This window comes from Stegostoma tigrinum, chromosome 35, assembly GCF_030684315.1.
Source record: "Stegostoma tigrinum isolate sSteTig4 chromosome 35, sSteTig4.hap1, whole genome shotgun sequence".
Classification (NCBI taxonomy): Eukaryota; Metazoa; Chordata; class Chondrichthyes; order Orectolobiformes; family Stegostomatidae; genus Stegostoma; species Stegostoma tigrinum.
In genome coordinates this window covers 8,679,359-8,684,831 of record NC_081388.1, presented here as the reverse complement: position 1 = coordinate 8,684,831, position 5,473 = coordinate 8,679,359, and the positions used below count along the sequence as shown (strand labels likewise).

Sequence of the window (5,473 nt, the reverse complement as noted above, 5' to 3'; positions counted from 1 at the left end):
AAAGAGGCAGGGATACAGCATGGAAGGCCAGTCTGATCAACGTTTCTTACTCTGAACACCCAGGTGTCCTTATTCGCAAAGGACCAGATGTAATTGGAGCAAACTCAGGACAGTTCACACCAGTGTTCCTATTATAGAGGGAATGGTGTGAATAGTGATCTCAGATGTGGAAGTCCCATTTTGTGTTGACAACAAGACCCTGTAGTCACTGTACTGTTTAGGCATCACTGTTTGCATTCAGTAAAAATAGCAGCCAGAAAAGCTTTCTGGGGGTTCATAGCATAACCCCAGGGATAACAACTCGCGTGAGGATGCAGAAACAAACTAGGTGCAAGAAACAAGAGACAAGGAGTCACTCTTTTATTGGACTATTCCATCAATAGCTGAGTGGAGTTCGCTGGTGCTTCCTGTACAGGAACAGGGCCATCAACAAAGCAGAGATCAGGGAGACAGCTGTCACTGTCAGGGACAGCATCACAACCAGCTCAGACTGCACACCTACACAGCAAGGAGAAACCAATGGTTACTGAGGGAAACTGGGACAAAGAGGCAAACTAGCAGTCAGGCAACTCACCACCTGGAGACATCTCCTGCATCCTTTGCTCATCCTCAGTCAGGGGCTCAGTCGCCAGGCTGGTCAGCTCAGGATCCAGAATGAGCAGGGGGCCAACAGAGGACACACCCTCCCACTTCAATCCAGCTTCACTCTCTGCAGGAGAGAGAGCAGTACGGTTAGGTTCAGGAAGGGGTGTATAGCCCGAACATCTCGTGGGTCAGTGACTTACCAGCTTCAGCTCCAAGGTCTCTCCTTCCTCTGAAGGGAAGGATGATGTCCCGTGTGCTACCACAGTTCCCCACATGGCAACAGGCACAAATGTCACTGCTTGATTCCTCTAGTGGGGTCCAGCTAAACAGGAGAAAAAGCTCATGAACCACGTGGGGCATCACCTCACCAACAACATCACTAAGGGACAGTGAGTGGGGGCAGAGGGTAGGTCAGAAACCACTCACATCTTGTGCAGCTTCTGGAAAGTACAAGCTTTGTTCCTGGAATCTCCCTGATCTACTGCAGCAACTTTCAGGTGACAGGTGATGAATATCTGAGGGACACATTCAGCACAAGTCAGTTTGGCTTCTCCCCACTGGGTGGGAGTGACTAATCAGCAGCTTCCTCTTACCAAGGATTGTTCATCTCAATAGAAGCGGAAGGCATCCAGGTCAAACCTGAGCTTGTCCGGCTCCCGCTGGTCTCTCAGCAACACAAAGGTTGAAAAGGAGTCCTCAGCTTTGCTGTCTACGAGGCAACTGCAGGTGAACAAAGGGCCATGAAGTGAACGGAGTGAAGCCATTGAGATGGAAGCAGCTGGAGAAAGCAGAGAGCTCCTTACCCATTGTAGTCAACGATGCTGTATCTGGGGCTGGAGTCCTTGTCTGGGCTCAGTGTAGCTACACAGCGGTCAATGTACAGCTTCAGGGGCAAGTGGTTGTCCATTGAAACAGATGCCTCAATGTGAATGAGGTCTCCCAGGGAGTAGACAGTGGAAGTGCGCTCTGTGAGCCAGTCACCTGAAGTACAAGAGGACAAGGGTTACAGATAGTAGGTGCAGCTCCCAGTGAGTGACACCAGGAGATCCCTCCCCAGCCAGCCCTCACATACCATTCATTAGACGCAGGGAGAATGACAGATGCCCTTCTCCAGACCTGGTGGAGCTGAATGGGATCCAGGTGGGCTTGATGGGGTCACTGCTCACATTGCCCGTCCTGGGGAGAGACAGTGCAGCCATTTTAGGCTAGTGTCAGGTGACAGCTACAGATGATGTTGACAATCTAGCAAAGGCTCACCTCAAATAACGACACACAATGGGAATGACAGCTCCATTGGTTCTCACAATGACAGACCCAGGATAGTTTGGGATGTGGGTCAGGTGGGTGGTGTAGATCAGGAAGTCTCCAGTCATCTGAAAGACAACAGATGAAGGAATGGGGAACCAATTTGAAATGAAGGTTCTATGCAACACAAGGACATCATCCCATTCCCACAATTACTTAGGGAGTTGACAGGCTCAGTGCCAGCCTCTTGTTTGCTCACAAGCAGTGACACCAGTTTTACCGGCAATACATCATAGCTCAGAGGTTCATCATTTTGGACCAATTTGACAAGGTAGTGCATCAATCAATTGATCAGCAATGATCAGATAGGGAATGCATTTACAGTGGAAAAACACAGTTGTTGAAACAGATGGATGGTTTTTGTAGAAACTAGCAATAGAAATCACTGAGGGAACAGTCACATGACCCCGATTCTCTCAGACATTTTGGTTTCCTCAGTCATCAGCAAACCTAACATTTGAGCATCTTGAGAGGACAAGGCTAAACTATTCAGCAAAGTGATTGAATAAAGTCAGCTTCAGTAAATAGACCAGGGGATAATCTAATAATGCAGAAACAGAGCACATATCCCAAAAGCCCAGTTGTTCCAAAGGCAAGGAAAGTGGGAATTTGGAGCCCTTCAAGAACAAGGCAGCTCAAAGGTAATGTTGTTTTTAGCAGTGTCACCCTCAAGGGATGAGAATGTCAGTAGAGCTGACTAAGGAGAAACAAGACTCAAACATCGAAAGCTAATCATATCCAGGAGAACCAGAAATAATCTCAATGCCATAGGGACAACAGAGGGGTTTGGGGGCCCACAGAACCACTTCAGCCACAGTCAAATCTAGAAGAGACAATCTCAGTTTGAGAACAAGAGAAAGTAGACCTCAATAACCACAGCATTGGAGCCAGCATTACAGCAAGGAACACTATAGACCAAGCTTCCCACAACTATGGAGGACTCCCATTACCTGCAATCTGCTACCACACTCATGCAGGCCATAGTCAAAGAGGACAGTGTGGTTCTCAGGGTAGACCCTGGTTGGCTGACAGCCTGCTGTCCCCAGGGTCAGGTCAGCAGCATTAATTGGGTGCCTGGTTCCAAATAAATCCAACTGGGCCCTGACCTGCAGCTTCTGCTCTCCACACTGCACCATCACAGTCTGCAGTGGGGACACACTCCCACCCTCAGACATTCTGAAACTGGAACCAATGGGACTCCCATGAGGAGGGACTCTCTCAGGTCCAGGGGTGGCTCTCACTCCTCTCCATGGATGCCTCAGGTTCAGTTGCTGAGTTTCCAAGCAACAAACAGCTCCAAATAACAACACAGGGAATAAACCCCTCACTACAAAATCCCCCATGATCACAAACACTTCAACCATCCCCTCCAGCCCCCACCCAGCTCCTTTTATACACACAACCTGCACTCACCTGACACCAATCAGACCAGAAGCAGCAACATTGAACAAATGATCCAGTCCTAAACTCTGGAAATTCCACCAATGTCTACATCCATTGGCTTCTTACCAGGAGGGCCCATTTCATTTGGACCAATGGGAATGGCTGGGAGTTGCCATGCTGTCACCTGACTGCATTCAGCTCCACAGGTTCTCATGGTGATGGCCCCCTGAGAACAATAGAGTCACAGAGTCTTCTGGCTTAGAGAGAGGTCCTTTGGCCCGGAATGATGCACGCTGACCAAAATGCCTATCCGTGCTAAAATCATTTCCTTGCACCAGGACCCTGTCCTTCTAAACCTTTCCCATCCATGTATTTGTCCCAATGCCTGTTAAATGTTGTTAATGTAGCCCCTCAAGCACTTCTGTTGGCCCCTTACTACATGTGTGTACCACTCTCAGGGTGACCAGGTTTCCATGTATTTACAAGACTCTCATGAGCTTATACACTTCGAGGAGATCTCCTCTCAGTCTCCTACACTCTAAAGAAATTAGCCTGAGCTTGTCCAACCTCTACCTCTATCTCAGGGCAACTGTTTCATCTTTTCCAATTTAATAGGATTGTTCCTGTAACAAGGTGACCAAATCTGAACACAATACTGCAAGAGGAGATACAGAGCCTGTTTTGTGGAGGATCTGCACTTGACTTGCAACAAACTACTTGCCACAAACTGGACGAGAAGCACCTCATGTCCTGCCTCAGGAGCTGACAGCCCAATGGCCTAAACGTGGATTTTACCAGTTTTAAAATCTCCCCTTGCCCGGCCTCATCTCGTGATCAACCCTACCTCTCATCCCTACCTCCTTGACCTGATACAACCTGTCCACCTTCTCTCCCACCTATCTGCGCCTCCCACCTCACTGACTAATCCCCACCACCCCTACCTGCACTCACCTGTCACCATCCCATCTACCTTCCCCAGTTCAACCCCTCCTCTTTCTATTAACTTCTGAGCTTCCTTCCCCTTCTCCAATTTCTGAAGAAGAGTCCCGACCTGAAACATCAACTTTCCTGCTCCCCACATGCTGCCTGGCCTGCTGTGTTCATCCACACTTTGTTAGGCTGATACGCCAAATGTGTCGTCCTCATCTGCAACACAAATTCCCACCTTCGATACTCAATGCACACATAGACGAAAGCCAGTTTGTCAAACGCCATCTTCACTGCCCTGTCTAGCCGTCACTCAGCTGTCAGAGAATTGTGCGCCTGAACTCCAATGTCCCTCTGTTCCACTACACTCCTTACAGCCGTACCGTTCACCCTGAAATTCCCACCTTGATTTCGCTTTCCACAATGCAACACCTCACACTTATCTAGAATCAAATCCATTTGCCATTTATCGGCCCACTTCCACAGCTGATCAACATCATGTTGCAATTTCTGAAAACTTTCCTCACTATCCACAATACTATCTATTTCAGTGTCATCTGCCAACTGACTAATCATGCCTTGTACACCCTCATCTACAGCATTGATATAGATAACAAACAGCAATAGGCCCAGCACTGACCCCTGAGGCACACCACGAGTCACAGGCCTCCACTCCGACAAGCATCCTTTCACTATTACTCTCTGCTTCCACCCATCAAGCCAATTATGTATCTCGTTTACTGGATTCTATTCAAGCTAACCTTCCAGAGCTGCCTAAAACATGGAAACTTATCAAAGGCCTCACTGAAATCCATACGGACGACGCCTCCTGTGCTGCCATCACACTTCCTGAACATTTCATCAAAGAACTCTGACAACTTTGTTTGGCATCATCTCTAATGCACAAAGCCACACTGACTACTCCTAATCAAACCCTGTCTTTTCATATGCATGCATATCTTATCCCTCAGAATCTTCTCAAGTAACATGCCTATCACACACGTTATGCTTACAAGTCTATAATTCCCAGATTTCTCTTCTCAGCACTTCCAATACTTCCAACACCTCCTCCACTGTGACATGGACTGTCACCAAGATATCACCACTGACTTCCCAAAGTTGCCATGTCTTCATGTCATTATCCACAGTTCACAAAGAGGCAAACTATTCATTGAGAACCTCATTCATCTCCTGCAGTTCCACACATGCATGTCCACTCTGGCCATTCAGAGTTCCTATTCTCTCTCCAGTTATTTTTATGGCTTTAACATAC

At 47.9% G+C, this 5,473-nt stretch overlaps 1 pseudogene; it reads right to left on the bottom strand.

Moving 5' to 3' along the window:
- Positions 1 to 376: 376 nt before the first annotated feature.
- On the bottom strand, positions 377 to 3,026 carry LOC132206333 (zona pellucida sperm-binding protein 3-like; annotated as a pseudogene).
- Between the last annotated feature and the right edge of the window lie 2,447 nt (positions 3,027 to 5,473).